The following is a 26,101-nucleotide window of genomic DNA, read 5'->3' on the forward strand; positions in this document are numbered from 1 at the left end:
TTGGAAGAGTCACCAGAGACTTGCATTTCACTGCTGAGATAAGTAAGCCTCTCAACAAGGTCGACACTCTCTCTGCAGACAAACACACTGCTGATGGCTGTGTCTAAGAGGTCATTAAAGGGCTGGATCTTGGTTTTTATCCAGGCCACTTGCAAGCCCAGACACTCAGACTCCTCGCTCAGTCTCTCCAGAGCCCCAATCATAGCCTCCATTATACATATAGTGTATAATATTTTAAAAAATGTCTTTAATAAATGTTCATATTGAACTGCACCTAGGGTTATTACTGTATGTATTCTGTGAATCTCACCTGTATTCCAGGGGCATCTGATTGGTTGCATGTAGAACATAGGCTTTCTACGTACAGGTATACTGGACACCATGAGGAAAGACAGATCTTCGGAATATAATTTGAGACAGAAAATACCAGGAGATAGAGCAAAATGTACAGAAGTAAACTGAATCGTCAAAAAGGAAAAGATCAAAATAAGGAAAAAGTCAAAATAATCAGAAAAAGCTCTTAGACACTGACAACCAGAACAAAAACATCAAAGTTGAAAACTGTTGCAAAAATCCTCCTATTAATATTTACTTTATTAAAATGTGTTTTGGTTTCCTATTTGTAATGCATTTTATTTTAAGTCTATTGAATTGTATACTTTGTGGTGCATGGCTGGGGATCCTGCCCAGCCAGGATGCCTGGAAGGACTGGGAGAGGGACAATACCTCCCCTGGACCATGAGAGGGCTGCCGGGAAGCTCAACCCTGTTGGGGCCCGTGGCCACTGCCAGGGGGCGCCCAGAGGATTATAGAGTCTTGGACTGCAGCACTTCCACCACACCCAAAAGTGCTGCCGGAAGAGATTCCAGGCACACCTGGAGTGCTTCCAGCTGCTCATGTGGAAGATCATCACAGAGCACCAGGAGCATATCCCGGGGCTTTAGAAAAGGGGCCGCCTCACTCCATTAGAGGAGCCAGAGTCGGGTGGAAGCGGACGGAGCTTGAGTGTGGAGGAGTGAGGTTGGCAGAAAAAGAAAAAGAAGAAAGAAAGAAAGAAAGAAAGAAAGAAAGAAAGAAAGAAAGAAAGAAAGAAAGAAAGAAAGAAAGAAAGAAAGAAAGAAAGAAGGCTGATTTATACATTGTGTGGTACTGTATAGTAAAAGGATGATTAAACATGTGTGTTTGTGGACATCTGGTGTTGTGTCTGTCTGTGTTCAAGGGCTGAACTTCCACAATGGCATCCCAGATGTGACTTCCTGCCTGTTAAAAGGCGGGGGGGCCTGTTTAAAAATAATTTTCTGGAAACAGCCCGGACAGCACGTGAAAGCGTACACACACTGCAACACACCCACATAATCACTAACAGCAGCTCATCCTGATGTTCACCAGAGGTCCGGGGAGACGTCTGTTCCAGGCAATAGGCAGGAGGAAGCAGGTGAGCTCCAAATGCAGCAAAAACCCAAACCCATGTCGCTATCGTGGACGCCCGCGTCGGTGGAATGGCTGAAGAGAACACCTGGAGGAAGTACGCCATGGGAGACGGGATCCAACAGGGTAAGCCTCACGCCTAATGGCGGTTGGCCCGGCGGAGAATACCTGGCCATCTCCTATGCTGCACGGATTCCACGTCTTTGGTCGAAGAACACCGACCCATGGAGTGACGGTGAAACATCGGCGGGAGAAGAAGAGCAATCGCGGTGTGCCGAAGAAGACAGGCAGAGCAAAGAGCGCCTGGGAGCTCAACTCCTCCTCAGGCCCAGGTGAAGGGTGGAGGATGGCGTCGAGGACAAGGATGTCCGTCCCCAAAGCAGGCGAAGGAATGGATGGGGTGTGTTGCGGGCCCACCGATGATTGGTCGAGGGCGGGACCAACGAATGTCTATCCCGAGCTGCGAGACGACCCGACTGAGCCTGTGCAGAGGCTCTGTGGCTCACAGCTGGCCAGTAAGAGCAAACAATCTGCAAGTCTATTGCCAGCTGATGTTTTGAGTTTGATCATGGCTGTATGTGAGATGGAGGGGGTCCTTCGGGCTGAAGTCACTTTTGCAGATAATACGTGTCCTCCATGAGAAGGTTGAGAGGATGGAGGAAAAGGAAATCACGCCTCTGAAGGCTCGTCGTTGGATTCTCCGGCCAGAGGGACATGGCAGTGTAGGTAAGCAACACCTGTACTGTACATAAAACACGAGGGTTGAGTGAAGGGGCACCGGTATCGCATAGTTCCTGTGGTCAAGTGGCCACACCTCCTACAGTTGACACTGCGGTGAGATCTGATTGGGGATGCAAATGGCAAGGGCACATACAGGGCGCTGGCTGGTGAGTGCCATTTGTCAGAACGACCTGCCCCAAGAGCCAACGACAGCCTCACGTTGTTCTACAGGAACGCAGACAGCACGGGGTCTCCTTTTCTCCCATAAGTGGTACTTTAATTGAATAAGTTCGCAGTAAACTATGGTTATAATTACAGATAGGTGAAATTTTAGAAAAATTACTCAACCAGAAGTAGTATTTTATTTAAACAACCATCCGAATTTTTTGTATTATGGAAATATAAATGTGTCCACGATATTAAAAACTGTATTAAATATAACACATATTCTTTCAATAACTATTATGAATTTTATTTTAATTTATACATCATCAGTTTAACAATAACATGTAAACATTGAAGATGCCATGTAAATATAAAGATGTAATGAGAACAATAAGCTTCTACGTCCCCATCGTGTTCCTGGTAATACATTTAATTTTTCTTTTTTATTTCTGCCATCATTATCATAATTAAATGTAGCTAAATGCAGTTTTACCTATAGCAATTTATTGCAACAAATATTATATAATACTAACACTTTTTCTATGTTTATAGGTGACTAAATCTTTTTACTTTGCAGTTAATCTAGGTAATGCATATGTAATCATGAAAACATTTCACCACCGTTTTCGACATCCCTAAGTGCGTAAATATAATTTTAATATAAAGTTTAATTATGAATAAAGGTAAGTGATCGTGTATCGATATTATCAATAAGTTATGATGAGAAACAAAGATAAATGATATTTGAGAAATATTGCACAACTGGTTCTGATGACCTTTTCTTCTATCTCACTATACGAGAAAGTCGAAGGAAGCACACTCTCGATTTTTTCAAGGGTGCTTGGAAAAGCATGCATTCAGTGTAATGTTGAACTGATGCAGGGCTTATAAGAACAGTAAATCCATAGCCTTGGCTTTGCAAACTATTTATTTACATTACAATTTTTGCATTAATTTTTACCAAATATATTTGTGGTTATGAACAAGGAAAATCAAATAATCATAATATGTGATTAAATCAGCTCCTTCATGTTAACATTCCTCTGTTAGTTATAATATGATTATTAGGATCAGAAAGTACACATTACTGTATTTGAAATGTATCTCAACACTAACGATTCATTTTAGCCATTTTTCATATAAACTCACTTGTCATCACATTCACTGTTACTTTTTTCGATGTGCCCAACAATTTTAGAACAGATTCCACTTCTCCAAGACCCTGTAATTGACAAAACTGAAAGATGCAAAGATTAAAAAAGGAATGGATATATTAATGGATGAATTATTCGATGATCTGTGTATGCTCTCCTTGACAAGTAATTATCAGTTTGAATCCTTTAATATTCAATATGGAGCTCTGTCTTATTACATCTTTGCTAAAAATTCAAGTCTGTTTAAATGTGTTCTGGATCAATAATTATTTTACAGTAGGGTGCTGATTATACTATAAGTACATAGTGCACCCAGATGAGAAATTAATTGTATTTGAATAGGATGTATTTAATGTAGAACTGTATATCTTTATTAACAACCCCTACAATTTTGCCTATCAATACATTCAATGTTTTTTTGTCTGTGGTGGGCTGGCGCCCTGCCCGGGGTTTGTTTCCTGCCTTGCGCCATGTGTTGGCAGGGATTGGCTCTAGCACACCACTGTGACCCTGTAGTTAGGATATAGTGGGTTGGATAAAGGATGGATGGATGTTTTTTGTCATAATTTGACACAATATTCCTCATGTCACTGGATGACAGCTCATCACTTGTTTTCACAAGATTCAGATTTTTGGTAGTAAGTTAATCACCAAGGTAACTTGTTGGCAAATATTTTTGAGAGACTTTAAAATGCTTTTTTGAACAAATTATTTCAATTTGAATGTAAATTATAATGTGTCTCTGTCTCAAAGTTATGACAAATAAACACTAGACATTATTTGCCTCAGTAGATTTTGAATCAACTTTAACTCTTAAAATATTTATTTTATTTGATGGTGCAAATTAATCAGGTCTAACTTTGCATTTAAAATTGTTAGGGTATCTATTAAAAAATAAAAAAGTAAAAAGTAACATAGAATAGAATGAAAGTAATATTTACAGATCAAATGAGCACTTGTCCTGCTTTTCTGTCTGGTCAGTCTCAGTCTTTATTGAGACCATAGTGCCACTTCACTAGTGGAGAAGTTTTGTTTTTTTTTAAATCTGATTTCTTTCCCTGAGCTCCAACAATATTGCCTGAGAGTAGCTTCATAAACCCCAGTGTAGGGCTATTGAGAGGGGCAGGACGTGCTGTCAAACTGCTTAGCTCCAGGGTGTAATTTCTCTCAGGATGCTACTAGAATATCGAGCTAGCCTCTGAGTTGCTTGACCCCTCACCAGGCTGTGCAGCCTGCCAGTTGATCTTTTGCTGGACACACTCACAGTGGAACATTTTAAAGGCCTAACATGCACCCTCCCCACCAAAAAAGTAGAAATAAATTAGACAATGGGAGACCCTGGCAAATGACATAGACTCTGCAGTGTTATCTCCATTATACTTTTAATCATGCACTGTCTTAACATACCTGAGGCTGAAATTACTGTCCTAATAATGTTGTACACTCTTAAAAATAAAGGTGCCAGAATGGTTCTTCAGAGCAATGCCATAGGGGTACCATTCGTGGTTCCCAAAAGACCCATCCCCATGGAGGATCCAAAAAGAACTTTCATTTATTTAGATCTGTAACAGGCTCCATAAAGTAAATAACCATGAATAGATGGTAACAAATAATAAAATACCAAGGGATTCATGATTGTAAAAAGACTCTTACTGTATACAGACTAAGTCTAGGTCTTCTTAATCTGTTAACCTACTATAGATTAAAGATTTCAGTTTTTTTCCACATATTAAGAAGTTTTTCAAAGCACAAAGACACAATTTCATATGCAGAGAACCCTTACCAGAATGAAAATGGTGCTTTGTCAAACAATGGTTCTGCAAGGAATCATAGAGCCCAGTAAAGAACCATAAAATGCAACTAAGGAACGACAACTTTTAAGTGTGTAGCTTCTAATATGTCAAGTAAATAAAGCAATGGTTGGCACATGATCCTTTCTCATCTGCTGCCTTTGACTGATGTCTTATCTGAAAGGTTCCTAAAACATAGCAACTGTTTATTGACTGCTTTCCACCTTTATTTTTTTTTTACTATTTTTTTTGCCATTTACTCTTGTTGTTATTGCTCTTGGATTGGTGTAACTTTCTAATTACAAATTATTTATATTGGTTACAGATGACAATGGCATGAAAATTTAAATTCAGGAAATTATTGCCAAACTATATGACATGTCAAAAAATACTTCCAGCTTACATATTCATTTTATGCTTCAAAGAGATAATCAAAGTGCTGCAGAATTTTCAGTTCCCAGATATTAATAATTTTTTTAATAAAATATGCATCAGTTCCATCAGATAGAAACTATTTTACACAATAAATTAATAAATACACATATTTAGAAAGTGTGGCCAATTGTTTAATGAAGTTCACATCATCAGGGACCTGGGCTTAGTTCCATGCCTGACAAATATCTCAAGTATTTTTTTTCTTTTTAATGTGTTCTCCATATGTCCCCTTGGGTTTTCTTTGAGTCCATTTACCAACTACAGTACATCAAGTTGTGCGTCCTTGGTGAAAGGATGACAAATTGTTCCTAAATGAGAGAGCTGGTGTGTGTAAAGGAGTTTTGTAATACACTACCATCCTATTCAGAGCTGACTGGTGGCATGTGTCTGATGGTCCTGGAGTAGATCTCAGCTTACAGAAACATGCAGCACAAAAGTTTGTTCAAAAAATAAATGTCGATTAGAGATATTTAAAATATATACTACATTCTATGCACAAATTTAGTCATAAAATGTATCTATGAAATCCAATTTAATATAAATATCACACATTAATAATATTTTTGTTTTGTACCGTCCTATAATTTTAACATTTCAGATTGCAGTTGCAAAAATTAAGCTCTGCTGCCCTCTAGTGTTTAAGTACTTTATTTGGAAGAACTACTGCAGTTTGAATTCTAACTTGTTCGTTAAAGTAGGCTTTAGTAGTAGAGTCTAAAGTAAAGCGAAATTAAGAAACAAGCACTTCAATATTTGGAAATATTCCATGTTTTTACTTTATCTCACATTAGGCAAAGCACTTCTGCTGTATCATTACCAATATTCTAATACAGAACTTCAAGAAGGAATATCAAATGTGTTGCTGCCCTGTTGAATTTAAAAATAAATTAATGGCTGCAAGTGGTGATTAATTTGCTTTAATGAAGGCTAATGGAAAATAACACAGAGAAGATGGTGGGCAATTTACATAATCAATGAAGCATACAGAAATGGAAAGTATATATGGCTACAAAATGGCCAAAAGTTCTTGCATTTGGATGCCCCAGAGTTGTCAGACAAAACAAACATCCTTGTAGTGGGCCCCTAGTTATCTCACGAGCCTGTGAAAGTGCACATAAATTAGCATTTTTAACAGCCAAAAACACTAACAGGATGTCCCACAGATTTTCTTAATTTTATTTGTCTGAAACTTGTTAAAAACATGCAGTAAAAATGAATGAGGTAAATGAAAGTCACATCTTCTATAATAAACAAATGAGTGCTTGTTTAAATGAAATTCTTTTGTGTAACTGTGGAGTGCTTATCTCTACAGTCCGATTTTAAACAAAAGAGCTCACCAATAAATGTGTCCCAAGTAAAAGGCAAAAGGGGAGTGCTACAAGAATGATGTGAGCGTGTGCTGTAGGAAGTCATCTACACCCTTAAAAGTAACATTTCTTCAATGGCATTTTATGTTTTTTTACTTGGTTATGTGGTTCCTTATAGAACCATTGTTTGACAAAGCACCATTTCATTCTGGTAAGGCCTCTTTTGGCTCTTCCTGTTAGGGGTTGCCACAGAGGATCATCTTTTTCCATATCCTCCTGTCCTCTGCATCTTGCTCCGTTACACCCATCACCTGCATGTCTTCTCTCACCACATCCATAAACCTTCTCTTAGGCCTTCCTCTTTTCTTCTCGCCTGGCAGCTCTATCCTTAGCATCCTTCTCCCAATATACCCAGCATCTCTCCTCTGCACATGTTCAAACCAACGCAATCTCACTTCTCTGACTTTGTCTCCAAATCATCCAACCTGAGCTGACCTTCTAATGTACTCATTTCTAATCCTGTCCATCCTCGTCACACCCAATGCAAATCTTAGCATCTTTAACTCTGCCACCTCCAGCTCTGACTCCTGCTTTCTGGTCAGTGCCACCTTCTCCAACTCATATAACATAGCTGGTCTCACTGCCATCCTGTAGACCTTCCCTTTCACTCTTGCTGATACCCATCTGTCACAAATCACTCCTGACACTCTTCTCCACTGATTCCACCCTGCTTGGACTCTATTCTTCACCTCTTTTCCACACTTCCTGTTACTCTGAACTGTTGATCCCATGTATTTAAACTCATCCAACTTCTCCAACTCTACTCCCTGAATCCTCACCATTCCATTGACCTCCCTCTCATTTAAACACATGAATTCTGTCTTGTTCCTACTGACCTTCATTCCTTTCCTCTCTAGAGCATATCTCCACCTCTCCAGAGTCTCCTCAACTTGCTCCCTACTCTCACTACAGATCACAATGTCATCTGCAAACATCATAGTCCACGGGGACTCCTGTCTAATCACGTCTGTCAACTTGTCCATTGCCATTGCAAATAAGAAAGGGCTCAGAGCTGATCCCTCATGTAATCCCACCTCCACCTTCAATGCATCCGTCACTCCTACAGCAGACCTCACCACTCTCTCACTTCCCCCTTATATATCCTGTACAACTCTTACATATTTCTCTGCCACTCCCAACTTCCTCATACAATACCACAGCTCCTCTAGAGGCATCCTGTCATATGTTTTCTCCAGGTCCACAAAGACGAAGTGCAACTCCTTCTCCTTTACTTCTCCATCAATATCCTCAAAGCAAACATTGCATCTGTGGTGCTCTTTCCTCGCATGTAACCATACTGCTGCTCACTAATCATCACCTCCCTTCTTAACATAGCTTCCACTACTCTTTCCCATAACTTTATGCTGTGGATCATTAATTTTATCACTCTGTAGTAACTACAGCTCTACATATCTCCCTTATTCTTAAAAATCCTAAACTGTACACACCATGATAGAACAATTTTAACCCACCTCTGATCCACCTGGCCTTACACCCCTTCCATTTAATCTCTTGCAGGCAGAATATATCAATCTTCCTTCTCTCCATCACATCTGCTAACTCTCTCCCCTTACAGGTCATATTGCCAACATTCAAAGTTCCTATCCTCACTTCTACTCTTTTTACCTTTCTCCTGCCTCCAGACATGCCTTCCCCTTCTTCTTCTCTTTCTTTGGCTAACAGTACCCCAATTTCTGCCAGCACCCAGTTGGCTAACAGTACTGGCGGCAACTGTTGTTAAGCTGGACCTCGACTGATCTGGTATGGAAATGTCTATTATTGTCTGCATATTGATCTGGCAAAATTTTACACCAGATGCCCTTCCTGATGTAACCCTCCACTTTTATCCGGGCTTGAGACGAGCATGAAGAAACACACTGGTTTGTGCATCCCTTGTGGCTGGGTCTTTCATGTGAAGTTGTTTGTTTGAAAAACCTCCTCATATGTAGAAAAAAACTGAAATATTTAATGTGTGGTAGGCTACCTAGCAGAACACTCGCAGATTAAGAAAACCTGGACTTGTGTTAATGTATGCAGCGAGAGTCCTTTCAAAATCAGGAACACACTGGTATCTCACAAACCTGTTACCATCTATTTATTGTTATTTGCTGTACAGATCCTGTTATACATCTAAATAAGTAAATTGTTATTTCTGGAACCTGCATGTGGATGGATTTTTTAGGAACCACAAATGGTTCCCTTATGGCATCACTCTACTACTACTACTACTACTACTACAAACTACTCTGGCACATTTATTTTTAAGAGGGTAGGAGCTGAAGCCCATCTGATCTGTAGTGATAACCTACCCTTAAATGTAATTTTCTTGATGCAGAATATGATGCAATGGTGTGTAGTAGCCATGGAAGTTTCAGGGTAATCTTTTAGTCTGATAGTGTGTTCAGAATGAGATTTAACTGCATGCTTCCTGTCAGTCACATATAAACAAGATAGATAAATGGAACTTTTTTGTCATGGGGGGTAATTTGGCTTTTTACAGAAGCTCTTTAAGTAAATATAAACACACTTTGGTCTGAACACACACCAGAATGACTATAAATCAAAAAAAAATAAATAAATAAAAACTTCTGACTGTTGTGTGGCATTATGCAGTTGTATTACTGTTGGTATAAAGGAGCCCCAGTAGCATTTCCTGACACACCTCTGCTGAATAATTTGTTGTGTCAGAGAGAGGATGTGCAGCATTGTTCAAAATGGCATTCAGTTTGTTTTAATTCTCTCCTTCACTATGACCTCCTGGGGGTCCCATAACTGAACTTGCCCTTTTAATTAGCTTGTTGATTCGATGGGCTTATTTTGAAGTGATGTTACCAGCCCAAAACAACACAGTGTAGAAAAATCACACTGGCCATCACAGAGTTTCAGAAGATGTGAAGCATGTCATTACACACATTAAAGTAGCACATTCTCCCAATGAAAAAAGCCCGTTACTGTGGTTTCTTATATAGGTCCTCTGTGTTATGAGACCAGTCCAAACTCTCATTGATATGGACCCCCAAGTGCTTGTAGGAGTGGACCATCTCTACATCCACTCCTTGAATAGTGATTGGACATATAGGCTCTTTGGTGCAGTGAAAGTCAATAACCAGTTACTTGATTTTACTGATGATTAGTTGTAGACAATTCTCTTTGCACCAAGAAACAAAGTATTCTACCAGACTGCTATATTCTGTCTCAACCACCTCATCAAGACTCCCCATAAGTGCAGAGTCGTGAGAGAATTTCTACCAATGACATGATCTGGTGTTATATTTAAAGACAAGACTGTTCCTTGTGGTGCTCCAGTGTTGCTCACATCCTTTTCTGAAATACAGTCCTTGAGTCTCACAAACTGTGGTCTGTCTGACAGATAATCCATTATCCAGGACAACATAGGTTCATCCACCTGCACATCTCTGAGTTTACCCTTAAACTGGGATGGACATAATCCTCACAGATGAGAGATGAGAGAAAGCCTTGCGGAGCAGATTATTGCATCTTCAACTCCAATCTTTGTCTGACAGGCAAACTGTAGTGCGTCATGGTTGTCTACCACAAGAGGGCTCATATAGTCCAGGACCAGTCTCTCAAAAGTCTTCATGATGTGAGATTTAAGTGTCAGTGGCCTGTACTCAATAGGTGAAGAGTCACCTGCCTTTTCTGGAACAAGCAAGGTTTCTAAAATACAACTTGACATAGATGGGAGCAGACATTTATGACAGATTTAAAAATAGGAAAAGTTCTCACTCTTTTTCTTTTTGATGAGTCAGATCTTGACTAGAAGCTGCATGTTATGCACATTTTCTTCATATCATTATTTAATGCACCTAAGATTTACATAACAACAAACTATTATGACTAAGGTAGCATGAAAAAATATTCAAGAGGTTCAAAAATACCACCAAATTGTCTCAATGTTGTCAGAAACAGGGAATCAAAATGCAGAAGACGGCAAGTAGTGTAATCCCTAATATGAACTATCATTTGCCTCACAAAGCTAATCAGTAGAACTTTATACGGCTCAAAAGAGCTTGGTTCATCACCTAACCACTAAAATGTGCTGACACAAGAAAACAACAAACAGCCTTAAAAACATAAACAGGTATACAAAAACAAGATGATTATATTCAAACTGAACAAAAGTATACATTTTGGGTGGATATCATCAACAATCAGAAGTACAACAAGCAGAAATAAATTAAAGAACAGAAGTTTAACGTAAGGCCTGCCATACAGGTTTTTTGTATAAAAAATAAAATGCTATCTAAAGTCATAGTCAAAACCAAAAGATTTTACTTAAAAGTTATATTTATTTGCTTTTGGACCAAATTTGTTAATATATACACTTCATGTCCACATTTTACTAGTCACTTTGGTAAATCATTTTCAAAAGAAAATTTTTGGTATCGCTATAATCATGATATGCTTTTTTTTATAGGAGGGTGACAATAATTTGTTTTTTTAGTTTCACAAATTTTTAAATAATGGTGATATTAACCTTGTCTTTATGTTTTATATTTAATTACTTTGATATTTCATTCTTACTTTTACATGTCACTGTTATTAATATTTCTTTCCAGGTCTATCTTTATAGAGAGCTAACTAACTGTAATATTCTGATGCGCACATCCAGCTTTCATTCACAATTTGCCTGTCTTCCTGTTTCTTTTGCTTTCATAGGTGTGCTCAACTTGTCATAACTTCATTACTTAGTATATGACATGAAATGTTTTTCCAATAACTGGGATTCTAAGAACTGTATTCACAAAACATTCTAACATGCCTTGTTTGTGGATCGAAATCTTTACCTTACACCATGTCAAAAACCTATTACCAGTAGATTGATTTATGAACTCACACACTCCCAATACACCAATTCATTCTAATGTGCTGTTTTAAAACACTGGTATATTCATCACCTTAATCCCACTTTTACAGAACCACCATTATTATTTCTCTAGAGGTCCCAGCATTAAAGATTATGTAATTAATCATTTACATTCTACTCTCTTTTTCTCAACTCAGCCCTCTTCCACTAACCTGGACATTACCCCTAAGGCAGTTATTTCAGATAATAAGACAAGAGGTTTTGAGGTAAGATAGTTATACTCATTAATTATGACACCGGAAGATGGTGACGTGTTGCTTAGCACATGCAAGTAAGACTTACGCTGTACTCTTTGCATGTGACAATAAGGACTCGATGACTCTAAAAAGTAGTTATTTACTTGCTACTCTGATTGTGGCCCTTATTATGCATTTGAAAACCTTCCACATAATTAGGCATAACATCTCTGAATCTAAACATTGATTCTAGCATTTGCTTTCTAATTTAAAAAATACAATTTCTGGTAATTATGTAGTTTGTGATTTTTATATGCACTGTTTGCATATTTATTTCCTATGTAATTATCGGTTATTTGCTACATGTTTTACATTACTGTAGTTGCTTCCCATTCTTGATAAAAGGAATAAAAGAGAGAAAAGGAACATTACACATCAAACAAACGGGATCTAAATTTAAATTACTTACTAACTGAAGACAATAATTAGTAATGTTTGAAAACAATGATGAGTAATAAACCATAATATTATAAAATATGATTAAGTCAATTCAGCTAAGTAAATAAAAAACAACTCACCAGAAAATTAGGCCAAGTACAGAAGAAAATAAGGCACATACATTCCAAATTCGAAGAAATCCCCAAAAAGACTTAAGAGTGAAATATGTCATTCAACCTAAAATGAAGAAAAATATAAAAATACTCAAAACCAAAACCACCAAACAGAAAAATGTTTGCCTTCCCCCAGGAATGCTTTGCCTCCTGGGCTTAATATAAAGAGTAACAGGACAACACCAGACTAAGTAATCGCTTTTAAAAGACAAAAGGAAAATTACAAAATGGTTAACACAAGTTAAAAAAAATACATAATAAAAGAAAGTCATTAAAAAATTTCACTAACAAAAACATCTAAAGAAAGAATGTTAAACAGTAAATAATAAACAAAACATAAGCCAGTGACAGATTCCAAACAAAATCACACTGATATTTTCTCAGTTATTACTCCTTCTGGGCCACCTCTGAACCAAAGAGTTTGCACCACGTTACCCCAATGTGATGGACTGCTATACCTTTGCACTGGTTTTACCTTTAGATTTTTATTGTGACTGCCTCATGTATTTTTCATCTGTTTCAGGTTTCTGCACTTGTGCATGCAGAGGTTGTTTTCTTAACTTCACATCATATGATGGTGTTAATTTACGTGTTATTGTTCTAAGTGTCCTCTTGGCTTATTTTCAGTTTTGTGGTTTTAAATGTCAGTGTTATCCTTTGCTTTTTCTTCAGTTTATGAGTTTGCATCTAATTTTGTTCATATCTATAAACATTTAATTGTCTCCTTGGAATATTTTTATCTGATATATGATCAACCACTTTTGTAATTGTTTTGTATGCAAGTCATGTAAGTTCTTTCTTTATTTTGTTTTGTCGGAAACTGACTTCTCTGATCTTTAATCTTATTTTTGAATTACATATTATTTTCACTTGTTACATATGCAAAATAGCCATATAATCTATTAGAACAGGTAATACATTTGTAACAAAAGGCGGGGGGTTATTGTAAGGGAAAAGAAAAAAGTGCTTGGATCTGCCTGCCTGTTAAACTAGGCCATCCTGACTTCATTTGTACCAGCAAACTTTATATGAGAAGATGAAATCATATATAACATTTAACTTTGTGCTTTATTCTGTGATAACAGTTTACATACTGTATAAGAAGTCTTATTCTGTAAACCAAATGCTTAGACAAGGCTTTTAATGATTAACTATTTTGGGACCTTTGGATGTTACTTAATCGCAGAAGGGTGTTTCTAGAATGTTCCATTTTTCTGAGAGCTTATTGGTGGGAATGAAGTGTTTATTTTCTACTATACTGTATGTATAGTAATGAACCTAAGTGATAACAGGAGCTGTTTTCTTAAGACTAGCCAGACTTGCAATGAAGAGCCTTGTTACTCATGTAGTGAGCCTCCACCAGTTGGTGTAAATAAAGGATATCCTTGGATTTCATTTATAGTGATGACTCAGTACCTTTTCATTTATTAAGTATTTTTTGCAACAGCAATAAATTTAAAATATTTGGTGTCTCTTACGCTACATGTACCTTCAGTGCCTTTCCTCTGTATCTGTGTGTGCTTGAACCACCTTTGACTGGCGTTCCCTCTTTCGAGCTTGTTCCTGTAAAGGCTGCTTCTAAGACTCACTTCCTGTCCACTTTTATATGTCTTTACTACTCCTGTATCTCACTTTGCAGATCCTCTTTCAATCATGTCACCAAAGCCAAACTCACTAATCATACCATAGTCAGATTGCTCTGAGGGACCAAACACACACAGACCTTTGCATATTATTATATAGTAGATTATCTCTGTGCCATCTATACAGCAGTGATGTATATTTATGTACTTTTGTATAAATCTTTATTTTTTTTATTTGAAGATATTTTTCTGTTCCTGTTTATTTCAGGAACTTAAGAAATATAGTGGACTCATCATCGCTACTCATCTGTTCAGGCATCATCAGTAATGATGTGTACAGTTCTAGACTTCAGGTCCAGAGAAAAGAAACTGACTAAAGGACTACCGAAACTGATCTTTACGGAAAGTTTGAAAGATATGGATCTTTTCAGTTTAGGAGGTTTAGGCAAATAAAGGTTTACATAAAACTTGGTAGAAGACTTCAAAATTATGAATGGAATCAGTACAGCAGACTCCAGTTGTAATGTTAAATTGGATTCTTCAACATGAAAAAATAGTCAAGTTAAAGTAAATAAATTAAGGTAAAATAATTAGTTAATTCATGGTTATTTATCAAGGATGTCATTTTCTTGGTGTCTATTAATATGCAATGATGTGTAGTGGCCATGGAAGTTTTAGCATAAATTACACACCAATCTTATAAGGACTTCTTCACTTAGAGAACCCTAGATATGTAGAAAAATTTCCAAATATAAGGGTGATGGTAGTACGTCGATGACCCTCAAAATATTTTGCAAGATAATTGAACAGAGATTAGTGACCTCTGCTTGGTTGATTTGCATGTTCCTGCTAAAAATTGTGCATAAAATCTTATCTTCATATTTTACATCTTACTACCATATCAATAGTACAGAAAGAGATACCATCTCGATCTGTCTGTATGAATTGAAAAAATTTGAATGAATTGAAAAATTTTTTACTTCTCACAAAAAGTTAATGGTAAGATTTCAAATGAGGGAGAATGAGGATAGGGATATAAAACATATTCATTATTGGCAGAAATCAGTTTCTATTTGATTATATTAGCTGGAAAAAATCTGCAACCTCTGCTCTTACAGGTCCATGTTTGGGTAGAATTGTGCTAACTAACTCTGAATCCAGATTCCATCCTTAGTGCTCATATCCATTCTATTGGTCAATGCAAGGTTCACACACATGAAATATAAACACTTCATCTGTTTGTATAACACAGTGGGAGAGGTATCTACGAAAGTACAGGAAAGTAGGTTAAAGTTGCATGGATACGTGATGAGGAGAGACAATGACTATGTGGGCAGTGAGTGATGGGAATGGGCATTCAGGAGAATAGAAAGCAAGGGAGACTAAAGTGGAGGTGGATGGATAAAGTAAAAGAAGATCTAAAGGAATGCAGCTTGACTGGCGAGGAGGTGAAGGACAGAGCTGTTTAAAGAATTTTGATCAAACACATTGATCCCACATAAAAGTGGATTAACTTCTATACTATTACTTGAAGGTCTTACTTTTATCCTATTCATTTTTTCAGATGTTCTGTATTTTATAACATCTTTGATAAGTGAATTTTCAATTTGGAAAGATTTTTTATTATATTTGGCCTATAATGTGGAAACAGACTCATGCAATAAATGGATGATGCCTTAACATAATGAGATCCAGATAAAAACAGGGAGAAATTTATACCTTAGATAATTATCTCATCATCCCAATATAGTGTATGATGAGCATTAATTAAACTTTCTTTTACCCAACAGCAGGATGATAAGGTTTTTTCCAGCTTTAGCTCATTCAAGTAATGATGCAAGGTAAAATTAAAGACAATGAAGGAGATCAACATTTCACCTTGAATATGATTTATCATGTATAGTTCATTGACGCAACCTGAAATCTCATTAAAATTGCCTGTTATAAAGAAATCAATTTAGTGTTTAAGTGCTCCATTCTTAGCTTGTTTGATGCATTACTCAGTGTTACTATAGATGAAATGGGTAACAAAATTTCATTTTAGGTAAGGATCATTTAATAGATTTGTTTCCCATTTTTATGGTAATTCTAGACTAAAACCAACAGTTATGTTGCACTGTATAACTTATAGCCTTAATCTACTAATTCATCTTTGAGCACTTTTCCTAATTTGCAACAATGTCATAATATAACATTATAGTAATTCATGCAATACATGGATCACTGCAACTTGATACTCCTGCATTTTACCCAGAAATAGAACTGATTTTATTTTTTTTTCTGTACAGTAGAAACAAGCTAATTTGAACCCAGCCACAGGGGATGCACAAACCAGTATGTTTCTTCATGCCGGTCCCATGCCCAAATAAATGGAGAGGGTTACGTCAGGAAAGGCATCCAGTGAAAAAAATTTTGCCAAATCAATATGCGGACAACAATACAAATTTCCATACCGGATCGGTTGAGCCCCAGGTTAACAACGACTGCCACCAGTACTGTTAGCCAACAGGGTGCTGGAGGAAATTGGGCTACTGTTGGCCGAAGAAGAAGAAGGAGAAGAAGAGGGGGGAGACATGTCCAGAGGCAGGAGAAGAGGAGGAAAGTAAAGAGAGTGGAACTGAGGGTAGGACCTTTGAATGTTGGCAGTATGACTGGTAAGGGGAGAGAGTTAGCAGATATGATGGAGAAAAAGAAGGTTGATATACTATGTGTGCAAGAGACTAAATGGAAGGGGAGTAAGGCCAGGTGGATTGGAGGTGGATTCAAATAGTTCTATCATGGAGAAATGGGGTAGGAGTTATTCTGAAGGAACAGTATGTCAAGAGTGTTTAGGAGGTGAAAAGAGTTTCAGGCAGATAATGATTATGAAGCTGGAAATTGGAGGTGTGATGATGAATGTTGTTAGTGCATATGCATCGCAAGTTGAGTGTGCAATGGGTGAGAAAGAAGATTTTTGGAGTGAGTTGGATGAAGTGATGAATAGTGTACCCATGGGACAGAAAGTGGTGATTGGAGCGGATTTCAATGGGCATGTTGGTGAAGGGAACAGTGGAGACGAGGAGGTGATGGGTAGGTATGGTGTCGAGGAGAGGAATGAAAAAGGTCAGAGGATAGTGGATTTTGCCAAAAGGATGGACATGGCTGTGGTGAATACTTATTTTATGAAAAGGGAGGGACATAGGGTTACGTACAAGAGTGGAGGAAGATGCACACAGGTAGATTACATCCTATGCAGAAGAGTTGAAGAGTCTGAAGGAGATTAAAGACTGCGAAGTTGTGGTAGGGGAAAGTGTAGTTAAGCAGCATAGGATAGTGGTCTGTAGGATGACGTTGGAGGTTAAGAAGAGGATGAGAGTGAGGGCAGAGCCAAGGATCAAATGGTGGAAGTTGAAAAAGGAAGACTGTAATGTTGAGTTTAGGGAGGACGTGAGACAGGCACTGGGTGGTAGTGAAGAGTTACCAGACAGCTGGGACACTACAGCAGATGTAGTATGGGTGACAGCAAGAAGGGTGCTTGGCATGACATCTGGAAAGAGGAAGAAGGAAAGGAAACCTGGTGGTGGAATGAGGAAATACAGGAGAGTATACAGAGGAAGAGGATGGCAAAGAAGAAGTGGGATAGTCAGAGAGATGCAGAAAGTAGACAAGAGTACAAGGAGATAAGGCGCAAGGTGAAGAGAGAGGTGGCGAAGGCTAAAGAAAAGGCGTAGGCCTATGATGAGTTGTATGAGAAGTTGGACACTAAGGAGGGAGAAAAGCACCTGTACCGATTGGCTAGACAGAGGGACCGAGCAGGTTAGGGTGATAAAGGATAAAGATGGAAACGTACTCACAAGCGAGTAGAGTGTGTTGAGCAGATGGAAAGAGTACTTTGAGAGGCTGATGAATGAAGAGAACGAGAGAGAGAAGAGTTTGGATGATGTGGAGATAGTGAATCAGGAAGTGCAACGGATTAGCAAGGAGGAAGTAAGGGCAGCTGTGAAGAGGATGAAAAATGGAAAGGCCGTTGGTCCAGATGACATACCTATGGAAGCATGGAGATGTTTAGGAGAGATGGCAGTGGAGTTTTTAACCAGATTGTTTAATGGAATCTTGGAAAGTGAGAGGATGCCTGAGGAGTGGAGAACAAGTGTACTGGTGCCAATATTTAAGAACAAGGGGGATGTGCAGGACTGCAGTAACTGCAGGGGAATAAAATTGATGAGCCACAGCATGAAGTTATGGGAAAGAGTAGTGGAAGCTAGGTTAAGAAGTGAGGTGATGATTAGTGAGCAGCACTATGGTTTCATGCCAAGAAAGATCACCACAGATTTGCTCTGAGGATGTTGATGGAGAAGTTTAGAGAAGGCCAGAAGGAGTTGCATTGCGTCTTTGTGGTCATGGAGAAAGCATATGACAGGATGCCTCGAGAGGAGCTGTGATATTGTATGAGGAAGTCGGGAGTGTCAGAGAAGTACGTAACAGTTGTACAGGATATGTACTAGGGAAGTGTGACAGTGGTGAGGTCTGTGGTAGCAGTGACAGATGCATTCAAGTTGGAGGTGGGATTACATCAGGGATCGTCTCTGAGCCCTTTCTTATTTGCAATGGTGATGGACAGGTTGACATATGAGATTAAACAGGAGTCCCCGTGGACTATGATGTTTGCTGTTGACATTGTGATCTGTAGCGAGAGTAGGGAGACCCTGGAGAAGTGGAGATATGCTCTAGAGAGGAGAGGAATGAAGGTCAGTAGGAACAAGACAGAATACATGTGTGTAAATGAGAGGGAGGTCAGTGGAATGGTGAGGATGCAGGGAGTAGAGTTGGTGAAGGTGGATGAGTTTAAATACTTTGGATCAACAGTACAGAGTAACGGGGAGTGTGGAACAGAGGTGAAGAATAGAGTCCAAGCAGGGTGGAATCAGTGGAGAAGAGACGGGTATCAGCAAGAGTGAAAGGGAAGGTCTACAGGACGGTAATGAGATCATCTATGTTATATGGGTTGGAGACGGTGGCACTGACCAGAAAGCAGGAGACTGAGTTGGAGGTAGCAGAGTTAAAGATGCTAAAATTTGCACTGGGTGTGACGAGGATGGATAGGATTAGAAATGAGTACATTTAAGGGTCAGCTCAAGTTGGACGGTTGGAAGAGAAAGTCAGAGAGGCGAGATTGCGTTGGTTGGGCATGTGCAGAGGAGAGATGCTGGGTATATTGGGAGAATACATTTCACATCTGCATTTTGTCATTATTAAAACATGAAATTTTTTTTTTAGTTTTAGTTATGTCTTGCCTCGCATTTCCTGTGATCCTAAATTTACCCAAATCGTTGTAGGCACGGAACAAACATGAAATGCATGTACTCCAAATAACAATATATTATTTACCCTATACAATTCCAAACACCTGACATCCATATAAACAGACTTGAGCTGGGAGAACTTCAGCTGCGTCAGTGGGATATGATGAGGAGGTGCAAAGGAATTTAAGGTGGCCCAGGATTATGACTTGTTTCGATGGTTTCAGGGATTCTAGTGTTAATGTATGTATAATCAAATACCAAATTTTCTGACTGGAGGAATAACATATGTGCTAAAATCATGCTGGGATTTGTCCCTGGAATTTTTGCCTTGTGTTTACTTTGTGTGTTGCATTTCTTTTCTTATTTAACTTGGTAGCCATTTCCATTGGAGTTTATTGACTTTTGTAAGTTTCTTAATTATATGTAATTGTTCTCCTTTTAGTCAATCAGTTTGTTGATTTTTTTCCAATGTTCTCTTTTCTATTCAATTGTTCTTTATTTGTGTTTCTTAATGTAGAGTCTAGGGGCATACCACATAATCCATTTGGTTTCCCCTGTTTAAGAACTCCTTAGGTGAGATTAGATTAAATTTGATTAGATTAGACAGAGGTATTTATCCCCAAAGGGATATTTGGCATTTTACAGAAACTCTTTAAATAAATACATACATAAATAGGTAGATAGGTAGGTAAGTAAGTAAATAAATAAATACATACATACATACAAATATCTCTACATACTTTGGTCTGAACAACGAAGGAAATTGAAAAGAAAAAAAACTGACTTGGCAGTCACAGTCCCAGTGTGACATTGGTGTTGGTATAAAAGAACCCCATTAGTGTTTCTTGACGCACTTCTGCTGAATAATTTGTTGACTAAAAACACACAGTGTTAGTGTTTCAGAGAGAGAGAATGTGTGCAGCATTGTTCATAATGGCACTCCATTTTGTTTCAACTCTCTCCATCGCAACTACCTCCAGGGGGTCCAGAGTGAACACTTAGCTTGCCCTTTTAATTAGTTTGTTGTTTCAGTGGGCCTCTGTTGAAGTGATGTTACCTGCCCAGCACACCACAGTGTAGAACAAAGCATTGGCCATCACAGAGTTTTAGAAGATATGAAGGATGGGTTTTCCCACATTTAAGAAACGCAGTCTACAAAGGAAATAGAGCATACTCTGCCCTTTCTTATGTAGTTCCCTTGTGTTCCGAGACAAGTTCAACCTATCATTAATGTGGACCCTCAAGTACTTGTAGGATTGTACCATCTATACATCCACTCCTTGTTAATAAGATATTGTTAGTTATAGCTTGAAGTATTTGTTTTTATGAGATTTTTGTACTTTGTAATGAATTATTGTCAGGTTTATGATTTTCCTTTTTTTTTCTTTTGTTCTGGCTTTATAATTTACTCTTTATTGTAATGCACACTCATACACATACTTATATTCACTCACACCTGTACAATTCACCAAAAATGTAGTAGCATACCTTAGGAAAAAGGTTGTTTCTCATTATAAACTGAAATGAAATGCATATGGTGGCATTATCCATATTACTAACCGAGAATGGTAAACCGGATGGACGCAGGGACATCCGGCCATGGGCCGTAGCCGCAAAAGACGTACTGCGCAAGCGCCCCCACAAAACCCCCCTTCCAAGCAACAGAAACCGGATGCAAAGCAACGTAAAATAAGAAATGAGGCGCCCATAGCACACAGAAAAAAGGAGTCAGACGCGAAACGGAACATACACAAAAAAGAGAATTGAGACCCACGACACACAAATGAGGCAACGCCCCCTAGCACAAAAAAAAAAAAAAATAAAGAAGTCAGACGCGAGCGCCACACAAACCCATTGGACACAAAACGGGACAGACTACGGACATAGCACACGAAACATACACAAAAAGCAGGATTCAGACCCACGACCACACTAACATAAATAAGAAATGAGACACAAAGCACCATTACTAAACGAACCGTCCGTATTAAATATACGTCATCTGAACACATTCAAATTATGCAGCATAGGTCGATCTCATTACACTGATGCACTATTAACCGTTCAACCACAGAAAAGGCTCCATATTAACAGTGAGTGCGATCCTCCTTATTACTTATCCATATTTAGACACCTGCTAAACGATTGCGCCACTTAGCTGACAACGCATTCAATAATGAGTCCACTATTCATGAAAATTCATTGGGATTAATGACTGTCATTTGCAATCATTGTCATTCACTTAACTTCCCTGAAGAAACAACTGGCAATACAAGTAATGAATTTACACGTTATTGTCAAAAGAGTCAAATTTGACTGCCTCCTTTACATTCATATCCTGCATATCTACAAAAGCTTCTAACTGACGAAGTACCTGAAAGTAAAAACTTTATGAACTGCATTACATCCTACAATAGTTCATTTGCTTTTGCATCTAATGGCATCCACTCACTTACTCAACACCATTGATAAACTTCTACAAACGTGGATGATTAATAATATTCCCTTTGGAGGAAAGGTACTTTTATTAGGAGGAGATTTTACACAGTGCTTAGCTATTGTTTCACATGTCATGCGCTCGGCTATTCTTCAGTCCACCTTAAAATACGCAGACAATTGGCATTGCTTTCAAAAGAGTTACGAAGATATTTGGAACAACAATCTCATTACACCAAATACCCCTTTTAACACAACAAACTATATTCTGTCCAAAAAATATTAATGTTGATCACATTAATAACCAGGTCATTTCATTACTTCCTGGAGTCGCACAGCTCGGACCCACGACCACACTAACATAAATAAGAAATGAGACACAAAGCCCCATTACTGAACGAACTGTCCGTATTAAATATACATCATCTGAACACATTCATATTATGCAGCATAGGTCGATCTCATTACACTGATGCACTATTAACCGTTCAACGACAGAAAAGGCTCCATATTAACAGTACGATCCTCCTTATTACTTATCCATATTTCTAACGCTGAAGAACAAACAAGTCATGAATTCACGCTCACGGGTACAAAACGATACGGCTCGAGTGATGGGACCAAACACACGAACCCGCATGAAAAAAAAAATACATGTCGGACGACTAACCGACAAACAAAAACGGGCAAGGCTCAATACAAACAATTAACGCCGTAAACTGCAACGGGCTTCTCACACAGCACAGGCAAATCGATTACAGCTCCAGAATAGCACGTCCCAAATCCTGCACATACAACGACGCGCCTCTCAAACGGCACAGACAAAACATACACGACAAGGACATCAACGACAGACACCTGTTAAACGATTGCGCCAGTTAGCTCACAACGCGTTCAATAATGAGTCCACTATTCATGAAAATTCATTGGGGTTAATGGATATCATTTGCAATCATTGTCATTCACTTAACTTCCCTAAACAAACAACTGGCAATACAAGTAATGAATTTACACGTTATTGTCAGAAGGGTCAAATTTGACTGCCTCATTTACATTCATATCCTGCATATCTACAGAAGCTTCTAACTAACGCAGTACCTGAAAGTAAAAACTTTATGAACTGCATTAGATCCTACAATAGTTCATTTGCTTTTGCATCTAATGGCATCCAGTCACTTACTCAATACCATTCATAAACTTCTACAAACGTTGATGAATAATAATATTCCCTTTGGAAGAAAGGTACTTTTATTAGGAGGAGATTTTACACAGTGCTTAGCTATTGTTCCACATGCCATGCGCTCGGCTATTCTTCAATCCACCTTAAAATACGCAGACAATTAGCATTGCTTTCAAAAGAGTTACGGAGATATTTGGAACAACAATCTCATTACACCAAATACCCCTTTTAACACAACGAACTATATTATGTCCAAAAAATATTAATGTTGATCACATTAATAACCAGGTAATTTCATTACTTCCTGCAGTAGCACAGCTCTTTCTAAGCTCTGACAAAGTTGACTCTGATGACGACAATGACCATCTTAATTTCCCTTTAGAATATTTGAACACTATTAACCCAGCCGGATTACCACAACACAATCTTAGCCTTAAAAATGGAACAATAATCATGCTATTAAGAAACCTTAACACTAAACAGGGTTTATGCAATGGTACACGTTTAGTCGTCGGCACCATGCCACACAATGTTATTAAAGCAAAACTTCTTACAGAATCACATGCTAACAATACTGTTCTAATTCCTACAATTACCTTACAACTTCTGACCTGGAATTACCTTTTACACTTAAACGGCGACAGTTCCCCATTATACCTGCCTTGACCATAACCATCAACAAATCACAAGGACAAACCATAGACAAACTTAGCATCTACCTTTCTGAGCCCGGTTTTGGACATGGACAACTTTATTTGCTTCCTATATACGTCATCTACACCTTCACACTATGCTATATCTCATTCATACATCACACTCTTTGTAAATTCACAACACCAGGGGTTGGCGAGCGAAGCGAGCAGGGGGCGGAGCCCTCTAGTAAAATATTCTAAATGACATATTATTCTTAGCAAGCATAAATTGGTTTGTATTTTTATTTTAAAAACATGATATTTCCATGATGGCAGTTGGATGGCATTTAATTTTCTAAATTTTAATGAGAACAAGACAGAAGTCATGCTATTTAGACCCAATGGCACCAGTGGGACCCCCTGCATTGACCTTTCCACTCTGGCTCAATTTGAGAAATCCATGATCACAAATTTAGGTGTGAAAATGGATTCTACTTTAAAACCTGATAGCCATGTGAACGCAGTGGTAAAATCTTACTTTTTCCAGTTGAGACAGCTATCAAAAATCAAGCCTGTTTTGTCTCCAAACACAACCTTGAAACAGTGATACATGCTTTTATAACATCTCGTCTGGATTACTGCAATGCGCTTCTTTTTGGAATTAGCCAGGCCTCCATTGCTCGCCTACAGCTGGTGCAAAATGCTGCAGCCCGATTTTTAACTGGCACAAGAAAGCATGAGCATGTTACCCTGATTTTGGCTTCCCTTCACTGGCTTCCAGTTCGTTTTCAAATCCATTTTAAGATCCTTGTATTTGTTTTTAAATCCTTTAATGGTTGTGCCCCATTTTATTTGTTGGAACTGCTGCACCCTTATGTACCGTCTCGCTCTCTCAGGTCAGCAGACCAAACGCTTTTACATGTTCCCAAGGCACGATGCAAAATCCGAGGTGATCTGGCTTTTTCAGTTGCAGCTCCAAAACTCTGAAACGATTTGCCATTGCATGTTAGGCAGACTCCTTCACTAGCTGCCTTTAAATCTTATTTAAAAACACACTTTTACTCTCTGGCTTTTAACCCAGTATGATATGTTAGCTATATGTATACTTTTTATTATGAATCTCTTCAGCTCTTATGTGTTTCTGTTTCATTTACCCTTTGGTTACTGTGAGTCTGATATTTTGGGTTTTTATTGTACAGCATTTTGGTCAGCCTTGATGTTGTTTTTAAAGTGCTTTATAAATAAATAAACCCCACGCGTATCTGTGGAAAGCTGTTAAGATCTGATATACAGTGTTAAGTCTAAATAATACTCAAAGCAGTATTCTGCTGCCATCTAGTCAATAAAATAAAAATAAAAATCATGAATATTCTATGCTTGCTTCCACTTTGTGATAACATCTATATACATGAGTGGGGTAGACCCTTCAACCAAAAAACACAGTGGCGTGTAAATGAAAAGCTGTAAAGTCAGTTTTAGAACAATCTGAAACTGAACAATTAGTTGAATTAAGCGATAGTGATAACAACGTGAATTAGTCATTAGTTGTGGAAATAATTAACGAAACTAATGTATATGGCTGCTGATTTCACTTGTATGATGCTTCACCGTGACCAAGAGTGTCAAAAAGGAAAAATGATGGCGATCAACATGAGTGAAAAGAAAGGCGTTAGCCTCCTTAGGACTGTTCACAATGCAACTGTCAATGTTAGTGTAAGCAAAAATGTGGAAATCACTAGACCTTACGCTGTGGTATCCTCCAATAACACAATATGTTCAATTAATCATGTGGATCAGACACTGACATTATATCTTCTCATGTACAATTAACAAAAAAAAATTATGGGAATAGTGAGCAAAGAAACACGCTTCTACTGTCCCAATTGGAACAACAGGTTGTGCATTGTTGAGTTTTCAAAAACATATCAAAGGATGCATACTAAAAAAGCAGTAGACACTACACATACCTTTGCAACTAGATATATGTTGACAGTTTGATATTTACATTTTCAAGAAAGATCCATAATTTTGTTAAGTAAATTGCTACTGTCTAATTCATGTATAGGGTGTTATAGTGGTTAGCTGTGATGAATCATTGATTTATCAACCTGAGTTTATTTCCAGTGCCTGGTAATGTTTTGTGCAGAGTTTCTTTATTCTCCCCATCTCTGCATGGGTTTCCTTCTGGGTACTATGTGTGGCAACTGGCTCGGACACAGACAGGCAGACACGCTCATGTCACCCAACACACGTT

Source organism: Erpetoichthys calabaricus, chromosome 1 (assembly GCF_900747795.2).
Source record: "Erpetoichthys calabaricus chromosome 1, fErpCal1.3, whole genome shotgun sequence".
In the NCBI taxonomy this organism is placed as follows: Eukaryota; Metazoa; Chordata; class Cladistia; order Polypteriformes; family Polypteridae; genus Erpetoichthys; species Erpetoichthys calabaricus.